The sequence below is a fragment of the Rattus norvegicus genome, chromosome 5 (assembly GCF_021556685.1).
Source record: "Rattus norvegicus strain SHRSP/BbbUtx chromosome 5, alternate assembly SHRSP_T2T, whole genome shotgun sequence".
Taxonomy (NCBI): Eukaryota; Metazoa; Chordata; class Mammalia; order Rodentia; family Muridae; genus Rattus; species Rattus norvegicus.
Window position 1 is genome coordinate 61,138,053 of NC_141538.1, and position 16,294 is coordinate 61,154,346.

At 44.9% G+C, this 16,294-nt stretch overlaps 1 long non-coding RNA gene across 1 annotated transcript; it reads left to right on the plus strand.

Annotated features, from left to right (window-relative positions):
• The first annotated feature begins 61 nt into the window (after window positions 1-61).
• Window positions 62-7,947, plus strand: LOC148005748 (uncharacterized). Its single transcript, XR_015620801.1, has 2 exons — window positions 62-103; window positions 4,421-7,947. It is a non-coding gene; the product is annotated as an uncharacterized LOC148005748 (long non-coding RNA).
• Window positions 7,948-16,294: the final 8,347 nt, after the last annotated feature.

Genomic DNA, 16,294 nt, shown 5'->3' on the forward strand with positions numbered 1-16,294 from the left:
GCACAACACCGCGCGACACCTCCGGCGGCCGCGCTACGTCACTTCCGCTCCGCTAGGGTCTAAAGGGCGAAGAAAGGCTACGCAGAGATGGGCGGTGCGTGAGGTATGGTGCCTTGCGTGTTTGTCAGAAGTCTTGTGAGGCTGGAGAGAGCGCTCAGAAAGTACGGGGATCTGCGGCTGAACCTGGCCTATGGGTTTCGCAAACACACCACCGACTCTTTCTATAGCCTTGACTGTCCCGGTTCTCAGAAATCCGCCTTCCTCTGCCTCCCTAGCGCTAGGATTAAAGGTGTGCGCTATCGTGGCCCGCTCCAGCTAAGAATTAAATTGGAAAAACTGCGGTTACGGAAAAAGAAATGTAACCAAATGCAGACTTGAGACTCCTTTCAATATAGACTTTAAATCATACCTTACTGGCGTGGCATGACCTAACTAAGGACAAAGCTCTTTAATGGAGTGCTTACCTAGCAAATCAGACAGGCTGGTTCAATTCCCACATAGTAAAAAAAGTGCATAAAGGCTGGAGAAATAGCTCAGCAGTTAAGAGCAATGACTGATCTTCCAGAGGTCCTGAGTTCAATTCCCAGCAACCACATGGTAGCTCACAACCATCTGTAATGGGATCTGATGCCCTCTTCTGGTGTGTCTGAAGACAGCTATGGTATATATATGATACACTATAGTATTATATATAATTTTATATTATTTACATTATTATTTATATATTATATAAAATAACATTTTTAAAATACATAAATTTTGATGAATTTTATAAGTAAAGGTTAGGGAGAAGGTGGGATGAACATGCAGACCATAGCTGGCTTCAAACTAATTATGTAGTTAAAGATGCCTCTACTTTCCAAGGGCTAGAATTACAGATGTGCATCACTGTGTCTATCTCCAATAAGAACTATTTTAAAATTCTCTTGGTAGTACACACACACTCGCACACATACATGCACATACATACATACATACATACACACACACACACACACACACACACACACACACACACATACAGTCCAGTGGAAAATCTTGTGAAATTACATATTGAGATAATTTAGGGGTTTCTAATGGCCCTCTTGTCTGTTGCACATGTCTTCCCCACAACTTCTTTACAGTCTCATTTTTTCCCCCAGCTCTGGGCATCAAAACCAGAACCTTTCAATATAGCCTCTCACATATTGTTTACATTTTCTTTTTTACTTGATTTTTGTTGTGTTGTGTTGTGTTTGTTTTTACATGCAGGATACCTCTGTGTGGCCCTGGCTGTCTTGGAACTTGTTCTGTAGGCCAGGCTGGCCTTGCTGCCTACCTGTTTCCTGAATGCTGGGATTAACAGTGTGCATCATCATGCTTTGGAGAAATTTTAAAAAGAGTAAAGCTAAGTAGAGAAAATGGCACATGCTACTGTAACACTGAACTTGACCTTGGATTAAAGGGGTGTACTGCCCTACCCAGCTCTCTTTCAGTTTTCCAATCACCTATTTCCTATCAACTCTAAAGAACACACTCTCAGCCAGGCAGGGGTGGCACACCCCTTTAATTCCAGCACTGAGGAGACAGAGGCAGGAAGTTCTTTGAGTTCAAGGCCAGCCTGGTCCACAAAGTGAGTTTCAAGACAGACAGAGCTACACTGAGAAACCCTATATCAATAATAAGTATAATGACTTCTGAAATATTCCCATTGTGAGACAACATAGGACTTACTTTTTTCCTTCCTTCCTTCCTTCCTCCCTTTCTTCCTTCCTTTCTTTGTTTTCTTTTTGTTTTGTTTTCTGAAATTGGGATTCTCTGTCTCCATGGCTATCCTGGAGTGAGTTGATTCTCTCCACCATGAGGAAGAATATTGAAGGGAGTATTACAAAATACTCGAAGGTCCTTGAGCCAAATGCTACTGAGAACACACTGCAGAAATAATCCCTAGGAGAAGTAGTTCCCACAGGCAGGCTGGATGGTGCAGGCCTCCAAGCCCAGGTACTCAGGAAGTGAGGTTGAAAGATCGCAAACTCAAAGCCTTCTCAGGCTACAAGGAATCCTAGGGCAACTTAGTGAATACCTGTCTAAAAATAAAAGATGGAAAGAGGAACAGGGATATAAGCAGGTGGTAGAACTTGCATAGCGTGTGCAAGGTCCTGGGGTCAATCCTTACTACTTACTACAGAAAAGAAGTAATTCCAAACAAATAATCATATTCTCTTAATTTTTCAATCACTTTAACCTTAGGAGGATCTTTTAGAAGAGAAAATCTCTGTGGTAGCCTTGTAGGAGTCTCTGGAAACTTTACCAAACGCAGGATAGGTCCTCAAGAATGCAGAGCTGGCTGCACTTTTATTTTATACTCTAAAACCACAAGGTGGTCTTAAAAGGGTCGCAGTCGACTGGTGTAAGCTTCTGTGATCAGGTTGCTAAGGACAACAACCTGTTGTTAGCCTTTCTACCTTATTCTACTTCATGTCCCTCTTCTTAAGAATCTGTCTTGAAGAAACGGGGTGGTACTCCTGGAATATCATGAGTAGGTGTATTGCTCTCGCTCTAGTTTTGATGAACCTGGACAGGGTGTTCAAGATGCAAAGCCGGAATATAAGTCTTCTAACAGTATCATTATAAGAGGCCCCATTAACAGAGACAGCCAGGGTTCCCATGTTGTCCAAATTGTACTCCATTGGCTCTCCTTTGTCCCTCTAGCCTTGATCCTTTTAAATAAGTCTTTGGCATTCTCTTGTGCTATTTTTGGACTGACCAGTATAGTAGAGAGCTGCCTATCTTGAACTCGTTGGATACCTATTGCAGTAGCACTCGAGGTCATGGACCCTGTCATGGCTATTCCTTCTCCTTCTCCTTCTCCTTCTCCTTCTCACTTTATTATATATAAGTACACTGTTGCTGTCTTCAGACACACCAGAAGAGGGCATCAGATCTCATTACAGATGGTTGTGAGCCACCATGTGATTGCTGGGATTTGAACTCATGATCTCTGTGGAAGAAGCCCCCTTCTTTCTTCCTTTCTCTTTCTTTCTTTCTTTCTTTCTTTCTTTCTTTCTTCCTTCCTTCCTTCCTTCCTTCCTTCCTTCCCGTCTGTCTGTCTGTTTTGTTTTGTTTTGTTTTGTTTGTTTTTCTTTTTGCTTTTTGCTTTTGCTTTTCAAGAGAGGGTTTCAGTGTATAGCCCTGGTTGTCCTGGAACTCATTCTGTAGACCAGGCTGACCTCAAACTCACAGAGTTCTGTCTGATTCCCAAGTGCTGGGATTCCCAAGTACTGGGATGAAAGGCATGCACCACTGCTATTATTTTGATGTGGTCTGATACAGCCCTTTTTATTTCCCACATATTGGTTCTTTCTATGGCCTGAACAGGTGGCTCGGTTACCTTTGTGTTGTTAGCCAGGTTTTGGTTAGCCATTCCAGCGTATAACTCCAGTATAGGTAACTTGCCTTGAACACAGCATGTGCAGGGTAATAACCTAAAGAATGAGTCATCCTCTCTATGGTGTCAGTTTCCATATTATTGTCGGCGCCTGCACCGCCAGTGTGTGAGTATCCGGCGTAGGTCTGCGGGATTGAAAGAAAACACATACACAGGTCATCAGTTTTCAGCGAGTGCCACCAAGGCTTTACTGAGATCTCCTTATATACCCCAGGCAAAAGCCAAGGAAAACAAGGCAGGTGAAAATCCCCAACCAGGAAAACAGGAAAAGTCTATGTGGTGAACGTTCCGGCCCAAGCAGGGGCATAAACAACTTCTTAACAACAACAAGCAGGAAGGCTCAGTGGGGAGGAAGGGTGCCATGGAAAATCCCAGCCCCAAATCAGGGGCTAAGAGCAGCTGCCGAGGGTGTAAACAATTTCTTGCTATAGCAGGCTAAAAGGCTCATCGAGGGGGGAGGGAAACACCAAGGTAGGGCCCAACATATTATTCCTCACATTTTCCTCCATAACCATCCTTTGTCCTCTGGCCTCTCTTCCAAAAGCTCTCACCAGCTGGGAGCCCTCCGAAAGGAATCACGATCTGCTTTGCTAGCCTGTGCAGTGCTATTTCAACATGATGAGATCTGAGGCATGACCCAAGACTGACCTTTTCCCAAATAGCAGCACCTGAAGAAGATAAGGCAAAAGTACCTCTGGAGGGCAGCTAGTTATACTGATGGGTATCTAGGAATCGGAGTTGCCCTGGAACAAGGTGGCACTCCACACTAATTTATGTGACAGAGTCAGAGAGACAAAGTGGGGACTAGTCCAAATGTGGATTCTCGGGTGTGGTGGTTTGAATGAGAATGCCCCCCCACAGGCTCATGTTTGGTTCCCAGTTGATAGACTGTCTAGGAGTTATAGCCTTGTTGGAGGAGGTATGCCCCTGGGGTTGGGCTTTGAGGTTTCAAAAGGCCACAGCAGGCCCACCCAGGCTTTCTCTCTCTCTCAGCCTGTGAATCTGGACGTCAAGCTCTCAGCTACTGCTCCAATGCCATGCCTGCCTGCCTGCCTGCCTGCCTGCCTGCCTGCCTGCCTGCCTGCCTGCCTGCCTGCCTGCCTGCCTGCCTGCCTGCCTGCCTGCTGCTACCAGCATACTCCCCACAGTGATGGTCATGGACTAACCCTCTGAAAACAGAAGCAAGCCCCTGCTTAAACGCTTCCTTCTATAAGTTGTTTTGGTCACCGTGTTATTCAAAACAAGAGAACAGTAACTAAGACAATGGTGTTGGGGAAGACATCCAGAGGCAGAGTAGGAGCTAAGATATCACCCCTATTTTGAAGCCATTTTGAAGTGGTCAGTTTCAGAAGCTGGCCTAAACTGGCTCACACCGTCTATTCTCGGCTCAGGTCCTTACAGTAGGCATAGTGTATCAATAGTTTGAGACCTGCAACTTCAAGAGCTGAGGAAATGGTAAGGATGAGGCAATTTTTTTATGCCTGGTCAGCCACGTTGTTCAAGAACTGCTAGAGGCATGATCTCAAAATGAGAGCATGCAACTCTAAACAGCACAAATGGCACAAGAAACAGAGAGGTCTGCTTCTTGGCACTGCTGGGCCAGTTTTTAAAGTCCTATTCATTCCCACAGCTCAGCCTCAAGATTGGGGGTGGTACCTTGTGTGCAAGTTCCAAGTTAATCCTACTGCCTGGGACACGTGTTGGATCACCATGCTGACAAGGACGGGTCTGGTATCTGACCCTCCAACTCAATGGGACCCCAAACTGTGGGGTAATTTAGCAGGTCAGGAGGGGGAAACTCATTGGGTCTTCTCTGTGCAGTTGAGAAAAGCTTCCTGCCCAACCTGAAAGGTGGACGCCATAACCAGCAAGTGTCAGTACCTATGGTGGGCTTTGTGTCAGCAAAGTCCATTTGCTCAAATGCCTATGACTCCTGTTTTTGTGTCAGCCTGGAGCCTTGGGTGGCTGCTTGAGATTGTTCTGGACACACCGCCGACAGGCTTAGCTAGCCTGTTGAGTCAGCACTGGCAACCTGGAGATCACCAAATATCTTCACAGCAACTCTTGCAGGGAAGTTCTCTTCCAGGTGGAGTCTCTGGACTTGTTGTTTGCCTATGGGGTGATCATCCAGCCCTCCTGATTCTCAGTAGCCCCCTTCATTGGTTGCCCCTGTTCCTTCTTCTGGTTTATATGAGGGCAGCTCTGGGAGCATCAGGAGTGTAAATGTTCTGGGGATAATAGGAGAGCATCGCAGACTGCGTTGTTGGGGTTGGTGTGATACGGCTATGTATTCAATTCTGTACCCCAAGACGAGCGGATTCTCGAGTGCACCAGCTCTTGTACAGACCTTGCTTCCAAAGTCAACAAACTGCTGAAGCCTGATTGGGCAAGGGAGGGAGAAAGGCAGGACCCAAAGATCAAGTTAGGCGTCTCAAGAGAGACCAGGGAGAGTAAGGAGGAGAGGAGGAAGCTGCCATGAGAAGAGATAGACCATGAGCATGTGGAAACATGAAATAGCAAGTAACAAGGGACATGTGGCTGAGATGGAAGTTGGAATAGCTCAAAACTTGCCCAATCTAGGCTTACAGCTTATAAATGAAATGCCAGGATTGTATATGCCTTATACAGGCCAGATAGACCATACAATTCCTTTACACTGTATCTTCATGGAGAGCAGCCTGTTTGGCTGCCTGGTCTGCCAGTTGGTTTCCCCAACTCACTCAAGCTTGATCCTGTGTATAGCAGTGCACCACTGTCCAAGTCAGAGCCCAGATGGTTTCTGGGAGCTCTGGAAAGTTTGCTTTCTGTTTTTATTATTTTTGTTGTCCCCTAAGGTAAGCAACTTCTTCTAAATATTTTTGCATTGAGTCTCTGATGTGAGGGGCTATTTCCCCTGTTGTAGGCTCAGCTCCCATCTGAGTAGTTCTAAATCTGAATTAGGGAGTAACTTGTCCTCTGATTCTGTCCTTGTGGAGAAACTTTTATAATTTCTCTGAACTGAAGGAGATGACCAGATGCCATAGCTGCCATCTGCTTGGAAGAGGAGAAGGCCTGGCATTTCGTTGAAATACATTGGTGGACCCCTCCCTGAAAGGCAGCTGACCATAGTCTGGCAGAGCTGGCTAGCAGGAGGAGGTGGATGAGCATTGAGAAGAGCAAATGCATTTAAAGGGACAGAGTCTTGCACCTGTCCTGGTGCTGTCTAGCACTAGCAATTGGAGCCTGTGGGGATCGACAAGCATCATGGGCAAAATTTCATCTTCTGTGGAAGCTGATGTGATGCATCATGGCGTCTTCAGATTAACAGTCTTTACAGGACTCTTCACTTCTCGTGTCAGGACTTTGCTGACCTCACGATGAGAAACAGAGCTGGGCGGGGGGCGTTTATATGTGCTGCCAGGAGCCATGTAGGAGAGACTAAAAGGCAAGCAGGCGATCTTCCAGAGGCGCTTCGCAGTGGAACTACGATGAACAAGCCTTTGAGAAGCAAAGCCCAAAGGACAACTCTCAGGAACTGATTCCTGCAGCTGACATGCTCTTTCTGTCCTTATAAAATTAATATTATAATCTCTGGGCATTAGCCCACCCTACTGGGCAGATTTCTGCCGATCAATGAAGATGATCTTGTAGTGGTGCTATATAGACAAATTGATGGCTTCTTAATTCTCAATGATGATCCTATAAGAATTTCTAAAATTACACTGGTATTACTAAGCCTTTACAATAGGACTGCTATTAAAGCCCTCTCTGGTATGAAAACTGCCAGGCTTCATGTGTCAAGAGTTAATTGTTTCTGAGATAGAAAACAGGCATTTACAACTTAGAATACATGCTTTAGAGCTGTAAAACAGCTAACTAATGGTAATAAAAGGTAAAGAATGATTTATTATAGGTATAAGGACAGGAAATAAAATATTGAATGGGTTTATCTATACAAAGCTTCAATGCTAACTTAGTCACAAGAATTATGGTTTTTAACTCTCTTTCTTTTTTTTTTTTTTTAAGATTTATTTATTTATTATATATAAGTACACTGTAGCTGTCTTCAGATACACCAGAAGAGGGCATCGGATCTCTTTACAGATGGTTGTGAACCACCATGTGGTTGCTGGGAATTGAACTCATGACCTCTGGAAGAGCAGTCGGGTGCTCTTAACCGCTGAGCCATCTCTCCAGCCCGGTTTTTAACTTTCAATGAACCTGTGGAGCTATTGTCAGAAAATGTCTAGTTAGATAACTACTCTTAATAGAAACACAAGTAAACATCTCTGCTATAAACTTCTTATTCAATTTATGATTTGAATTTATGTTTAAACTCGTGGCGAACTTTTGAATTAGATACTACATGATCATGAATTCTGAGAAAATATATAAGAACTAGAAACTAAGAACTTACAACCAGGAACTTAGAGAACTAAGAGCAGAGAGATTTAGATAGTTTAATAGGTTTCCCTCTTTTTTCTTTTCTCTTAGAAATAAATTAATTAGAATAAATTAATTAATAAATAGATTAGAATCTATTTTCAAGTTGTCCATTTTCTTCCTGTGAGTTACTTTCTCTAGCTAATAAAGAGTTAAATAAACTCCCAACCTTCGAGACAGGGGGTTGGAATTTCTTCCAAGAAACCAACAAAGGGACTGCTTTACTAATTTCTTCCACTGTTAGGATACAGTTGTTAATGGCCCAAGACAGCAGTTTTTAACCTCAGCATAAGCAAGGAAGTTTTACCTTTTCTTAGAAGCCAGCAGCTTCAGCATTCAGCATAGTTAGAGTTTAAAGATCAGAGATCATCAGTCTTCTGCCCTGTGAACAAGGCTCCGACCCACGTTAGCCCATTACAGGCCAGGGCAAGCTCTCAGCAATGTGCCTGACCTGGTGTGTGTAGGGCAGGGCAGAGGACAACGTCTCCCTCAAGCACGTGCCCACCTGACCAGCGCCTCCAGCAATTTTTTTTTCTTTTTTTTTTCGGAGCTGGGGACCGAACCCAGGGCCTTGCGCTTGCTAGGCAAGCGCTCTACCACTGAGCTAAATGCCCAACCCCGCCTCCAGCAATTTAAGAGGTTTGACTTTAGGGCCCCAAGTACACCACCAAGACATTGTGCTTGGTCACCTCCTGTTACCAGAGGTGAGTGCTGACTCAGGAGAAACAACTTCAGCAGAACCATTAATCCCAAAGATAGGAAGAAAAAGACTTCCAACCCAGATCATATGGCCAAATTAATAAAGCAAGTTGTCTTTATTATTAGTGTACACGGGCTGCTGCCTCCCGCTAAGATGGGGTTCAAGAAGTCAACATTGGACATGGGGAAAATACTCCAGAAGTAGAGGGTTAGGTTGGGGTTGCCAAAGCAGAACAGATGCGCGTGAAGTTGGTCATAACAACCGAAACAAAGACATGGTTGCAAGGTGGTCATAAGTTAGTCATAACAAGAGGTCACAATAGCCTTTTTGCAACAAAGACATGATTGCCATTCCTAGAACAGGCAGTGCACAACCATTTGTAGGTAAGGTTACAGGTGGGCATAGCCCAATACTTGAGAAACAGAGGTTTAATCATAAACAAGAATGAGCCTATCTTGTCTTTACTATAAAATGGCTTTTAAGCTAAATATGGAGCCAGGCTGGTGGGTTGGAACACAGTCAGATAGCATAGCCACAGGGCTGTGCAACCATGATGAGCATTTACACACTCATTCACAGCCAATCAGAACTTACAAATTCTCATTTTAAATTCCTAGTCTGGCCAGAGGTGGTGGCACATGCCTTTAATCCCAGCACTCAGGATGCAGACGCAGATAGATTTATGAGACCCCTTGACTACTGGAAGGGGACCCTGAACCCCACTGGGGGTCATGGTGAAGGGTCTCTCCCTGAGGGGTCTCCAGAAACATTGCAGATATCTCTCTGGAATAAGCACTCTGGCACCAGTGAGAGATGTGTTCACCAATGGCTGGAACTGCCTTTCCAGAGCAACCAGGGCAGAGGAGGGTGGTGGTAGCAGCATCAGCCTCACTCGCAGGAAGTCAAAGTGGGCAGCGATACTTTCCTTCAGGCCTCTGTATGCAGACCTTCCAATGTAAGTACTGCACTCTCAGGGAGGGTCTCACTGCCCCTCAGCCAAGCCTCTCTGGAAATGTCCTCCAGCCCAATGTGTCTGTTAAGACATCCAGATCCCCTCAAGTTAACAATCAGGATTAGCTATCGCTGGGAGGGGAGGCCCTTGGTCCTGTGAAGGCTTGATGCCCTAGTATAGGGGAATGCTCGGCAGGAGTGTGAGTGTGTGTCGGGTGGGGGACACACTCATAGAGGCAGGCTTAGGGGGAATGGGATAGGGGTTTTGCAGAGGAGAAACTGGGAAAGAGGATAACATTTGAAATGTAAATAAATAAAACACCCAGGGCTGGAGAGATGGCTCAGTGGTTAAGAGCACTGACTGCTCTTCCAGAGGTCCTGAGTTCAAATCCCAGCAACCACATGGTGGCTCACAACCATCTGTAATGGGATCCAGTGCCCTCTTCTGGTGTATCTGAAGACAGCTACAGTATACTTATAAATAATAAATGAATAAATCTTTAAAAATAAATAAGTAAGGGGCTGGGGATTTAGCTCAGTGGTAGAGCGCTTGCCTAGCAAGCGCAAGGCCCTGGGTTCGGTCCCCAGCTCCGAAAAAAAGAAAAAAAATAAGTAAAATACCCAGTTTTATTAAAAAAAGATTAGCTATCACAGGAGGGTTGCTTGTGTGTGTTTTTTTTTTTATTGGCCACGGCTACCTATCCATCTAATTTCTATTTGTTTGTCTCCTTAGGAGCTATTTGGAATGATAGTCACCCAATAATGTCATGTCAATGATGGGACTTTTAAAAGTTAAGAACTTTTATTTTTATGTGGCTGGCTGTTTTGCCTGCATGTTTGTTTATGCGCCCCATGTGGAAGCCAGAGGAAGGCTTCAGACTCACACAAACAACTGTAGTTGCAGATGGTGGTGAGCCACCATGTGAGTGCTGAAAATCAAACCTGGGTCCTCTGGAAACCTCTTAACCACTGAGCCATCTCTCCAGCCCCCAGGATGATGAGACTTTTTTAATTAATTAATTTTTTTAATTAATTGATTTTACATATATGACCACACTGTTGCTATCTTCAGACACACCAGAAGAGGGCATCGCATTCCATGACAGATGGTTGTGAGCCACCATGTGGTTGCTGGGAATTGAACTCAGGACCTCTGGAAGAGCAGTCACTGCTTTTAACTGCTGAGCCATCTCTCCAGCTTTTATTTTACTTTATGTGCATCAGTGTTTTGCCTGCATGTATGTCTGTGTGAGGATGCTGAATCTTGGAGTTACAGACAGTTGTAAACTGTCATGTGGGTGCTGGGAACCCCAGTTCTCTGGAAGAGCAGTCAGTGCTTATAACCACTGAGCCATCTCTCCAGCCATCTCCCAAGGATGATGGGATCTTAACTAATATTTGTTCTCCTTGTCTTTTTTTTTGGCATCATTAAAATGTTTTACCATGATCATGGAAAAATACAATCTTAGGTCAGGCAGTGGTGGCATACCTTTTTAATCCTAGCACTTGGGAGGCAGAGGCAGGCGGAGCTCTAGGTGCAAGGCCAGCCTGGTCTACAGAGTGAGTTCTAGTATCATCAGGGATACCCAGGAAAACCCTGTCTTAAAATAACCCTATTAAAAAATGGGGTTCAGAGCTAAACAAAGAATTCACAGCTGAGGAATGCCGAATGGCTGAGAAACACCTAAAGAAATGTTCAACATCTTTAGTCATAAGGGAAATGCAAATCAAAACAACCCTGAGATTTCACCTCACACCAGTGAGAATGGCTAAGATCAAAAACTCAGGTGACAGCAGATGCTGGCGAGGATGCGGAGAAAGAGGAACACTCCTCCATTGTTGGTGGGATTGCAGACTGGTACAACCATTCTGGAAATCAGTCTGGAGGTTCCTCAGAAAATTGGACATTGAACTGCCTGAGGATCCAGCTATACCTCTCTTGGGCATATACCCAAAAGATGCCCCAACATATAAAAAAGACACGTGCTCCACTATGTTCATCGCAGCCTTATTTATAATAGCCAGAAGCTGGAAAGAACCCAGATGCCCTTCAACAGAGGAATGGATACAGAAAATGTGGTACATCTACACAATGGAATATTACTCAGCTATCAAAAACAATGACTTTATGAAATTCGTAGGCAAATGGTTGGAACTGGAAAATATCATCCTGAGTGAGGTAACCCAATCACAGAAAAACACACATGGTATGCACTCATTGATAAGTGCCTATTAGCCCAAATGCTTGAATTACCCTAGATGCCTAGAACAAAAGAAACTCAAGACGGATGATCAAAATATGAATGCTTCACTCCTTCTTTAAAAGGGGAACAAGAATACCCTTGGCAGGGAATAGAGAGGCAAAGATTAAAACAGACACAGAAGGAACACCCATTCAGAGCCTGCCCCACATGTGGCCCATACATATACAGCCATCCAATTAGACAAGATGGATGAAGCAAAGAAGTGCAGGCCGACAGGAGCCGGATGTAGATCGCTCCTGAGAGACACAGCCAGAATACAGCAAATACAGAGACGAATGCCAGCAGAAAACCACTGAACTGAGAATAGGACCCCCATTGAAGGAATCAGAGAAAGAACTGGAAGAGCTTGAAGGGGCTCGAGACCCCATATGTACAACATTGCCAAGCAACCAGAGCTTCCAGGGACTAAGCCACTACCTAAAGACTATACATGGACTGACCCTGGACTCTGACCTCATAGGTAGCAATGAATATCCTAGTAAGAGCACCAGTGGAAGGGGAAGCCCTGGGTCCTGCTAAGACTGAACCCCCGGGGGTTGGGGATTTAGCTCAGTGGTAGAGCGCTTGCCTTGGAAGCGCAAGGCCCTGGGTTCGGTCCCCAACTCCGGAAAAAAAAAAAAAAAAAGAGTGAACCCCCAGTGAACTAGACTATGGGGGGGGAGGGTGGCAATGGGGGGAGGGTTGGGAGGGGAACACCCATAAAGAAGGGGAGGGGGAGGGATTAGGGGGACGTTTGCCCGGAAACCGGGAAAGGGAATAACACTCGAAATGTATATAAGAAATACTCAAGTTAATAAAAAAAAAAAAAAAAAAGAAAAGAAAACTTAGGTCAGATGTGGTGACACATATTTGTATTCCTGTACTTGGGAGGAAAAGGGAGTAGGATTAAGAGTTCATTGCCTGGAAAATGGAGAGAAGACTCAGTGGCTAACCTGGGTTCCATTCCCAGCACCTGCAAAAAATCTCAAAACTATATATGTAACTCCGTTTTCAGGGATCCAATGGCCTCTTCACACTTCCACAGGTGCCAGGCCTGCACGTGGCACACATGCACGCAGGCAAACACATACACATAAACCATAAGAAAAAACCTAAAACCTAAAAAGAAAACAGAGCTCTGGGATATGTAAGATGTTTCAAAACAATACACTACTACCTTGGGCTGGCATCATAACAGAGTGGTAGAATCTTTGACTGACATGCACAGGGCACATCATTCTTTTGAAATTAGACAGGAGGAAGTTACGTGGTTCAGTGGTTAGGAGCAGGTGCTACCCTTGCAGAGGTCCTGAGTTTGTTTCCCAGTGTGTGGATGTCATGCAGGAGAGCTGCAGTGGGAAAGTGAGCTTCATGGAGACGGCCCACCATCTCGCTTGGCTGTGATGGATATACCCTGGAAAGACAACCTTGGAGACTTCACCCCAGGACTGTTTCTTGCCCCTCGTGTGCCTTCCCATGCCTGTCATTGCCGTACTCCTTATTCATCTGGCTTGGTGTGAATGGACTCCAGGAGACCCTCAGTGCCTGTAACCTGGGTGATACGTCGGGCAAGTTTCCAGAAGATTAACGTGAAGATGAGCATTCTTGAGTAACACTGTTTAGATTAATTAATGATTCCATGGGATTCCTGGTATTATTTAAGTAGTTCCAAGAAGTTAGGATAGTTGAAAGTTTCAAGTTAGAATCAAGACTAGAATGTGCTCCTTCCTCATAGAGTGGCAAGAGCTGCACGTGTTAAGGGCAGTAGTGTAGTGAGTATTCAGGCCTTACAGCCACGCAATTGTAGTAGCAAGAAAATAGGCTTGGGACAAGTTAATGATCAAAGAAAACATTCCCTCTAGGTTGGATCCAAGTTCCTTGATCTTGTGGTCTAGGCTCTCACTGTACATTATTTAATGGAAGCTTATGAGTAATGAGTAAGTACTTCTGAATGTGACAACAGAGAACAGATGATCAGCCGGTTTAGCTGATCAAAACTTCAAAAGTAAGATGCCAGACAGATGGGCTGTTCCTTGGTAAAACAGACTGTCACCAGCGAAGTGTAGGGAAAACTTACTACTATAGACTTGGCTTGCTTAAGCTCTGTTGCTGTAAAATTATAATTGATGGTGTCTTTTACCCCGCACTAGGTCTGGCACCATAGTGCTCTAAGATATCTGGTAGATATCTTCATCTCAGTCAGCAAAGCCTCTCACCCGCTCTGCTCCATCCCATATAACACTGCCAAAAGCTTCTCTCTGAGCCTGGCAGCAATCTCTCTACCCATCTAGTTCCCAAGGCAGGCTTCACCATGCCAGAAACACACATCCCAACTCCATGGCGGCCCAGTGTCTCTGCCGTCACACACCCTCCTAAACTCAATTCGCCACAAGAAAGAACACACGACACAATAACCTCGGATCCAATTGATAAGACATTATTTCCCACCTAAACATACAAAGCCCTGTACACATCTATCCCTTAAGAACATTCATAACAACCTGTAAAAACACAGAGTGGAATCTTGACAACAACCTCCATGTTTTCCGCAGCTTCCTCTCTCCAGTCTCCCTCTCGTTCCAGTCTCCTCCTCTTTCCTCAAACTTTTCTCCCGCCCATCCTTCCATCTCGTCCAGTGACAGGCCTCGTTCTATCCTGTACCTGCCTTCACCTGTATAACATCCTACAAAGTTCTGTTAATCTCTGACAAGAGAGCTATTGCTTTGGGGTTACAGTGAGCTTGTGGAAAGAAAGATGAGATTTGTTTAGTGGGGTATAGGTTTCAAAAGGAGATACATAGTCAATAATCCTGTCATAATTTCTGTTTGTGAGGTGCTTGTAATCTGCTTTTGAAGAATATGTTTTTGCAGTGATTTTTTTCTTTATTTTTTTCATTTTTTTAGAAACTTATTTATTAATTTAATGTGAGTGATTGCACTGTTACTGTCTTCAGACACACCAGAAGAGGGCATCGGATCCCATTACAGATGGTTGTGAGCCACCATGTGGTCGCTGGGAATTGAATTCAGGACCTCTGGAAGAGCAGTCAGTGCTCTTAACTGTGGGCGCCTGCACCGACACGAGAATCAGGCAAAAGCCTGTGGGATTAAAGAAGCACACACACACACACACACACACACACACACACACACACACACACACACACACACACACACACACACAGGTTATTCGTGTCAAGCCAGAAGAGGAAGGGCCTCCTGTAACTTTATTCACCAAACTATATACCCCAAGTACACCAGGTAGAAAATATCTGGGAAGCACAGTGGGAAACCCTGGCTCAAGACTTCAGTAACAAAAGACCAACTACGTGACCTGAATAAACTAGAGAAAATCCAGGAAGACCAGCCTAAATCTTAAAGACAGAGACCGAGAAGACAAAAGGCAGGAACGAACTGACCGACACCCAGGTGTGGCGGTACCAGGCCGGACTGCTCCTTTGTTAGGAACAAAAGGCTTCCACATGCATCAGCAGGGCTCAGCAGGGGTCAAACCCTGCCAGAGACCCAGAAGGGTCTTGTTCCTGCTGAAAGCATTCTGTGATTGTTATCTTCTTGTGCCGTAAATTCAGGGGAGGGGCTTTTGTCCAACAATCTCAAGACTTTATGGCAGTCATCTTAACTGTGGCCATACAGTCACAAAGCGGCCAGGCCCAAATCCAAAACAGCTCCCTACACTTAACCACTGAGCCATCTCTCCAGCCCTGTTTTTTTTTTTTTTTTTTAAATGTGTAACTTGTAGCTATGAGGTGATTTTCTTCTTCTTCTTCTTCTTCTTCTTCTTCTTCTTCTTCTTCTTCTTCTTCTTCTTCTTCTTCTTCTTCTTCTTCTTCTTCTTCTTCTCTTTTAAGATTTATTCATTTATTATATGTACACTGTAGCTGTCTTCAGATGCACCAGAAGAGGGCATCAGATCTCTTTACAGATGGCTGTGAGCCACCATGTGGTTGCTGGGAATTGAACTCAGGACCTCTGGAAGAGCAGTCAGTGCTCTTAACCGCTGAGTCATCTCTCCAGCCCCCCGATTTTCTTCTTACATAGAAAATTATGTTGTTGAAACCTGCTTTGCTTCATCCACGTGTGTGTGTGTGTGTGTGTGTGTGTGTGTGTGTGTGTGTGTGTGTGTGTTCCCCACCACCACCACCAGTTTCTTTGTTGGCAGCAGCCCCAGTCAGTTGCTATGTGAACCAACCTCATCAACCCTCCTAGTGCTGGCCCCCATTGGCTGCTATTAGCACCGACTCCAATCCAGTCCACACTTGCTGCCTTCCTCTGATTAACACTGTGGTGTGGAAGCCGGCCTTTAACACTCAGCCCTGTTGGACAGCTTGCAAACCTCTGCAACTGTGGGGTGTAAAACCATGCCAAGAAGTTTGGTAAGGTAGAGCAGGTCAAGACCTGGAGACTTGGTGGGCACACACCTGAGGCTTCGGTGACTCCCAGCTCCCTGCCAGACTCCTGACTTGGAACACGTGCCATGCTTCTCACATAAAAGGAATGTGTCCTATGGTCAGGTCACGTAGGCTCGAGTTCT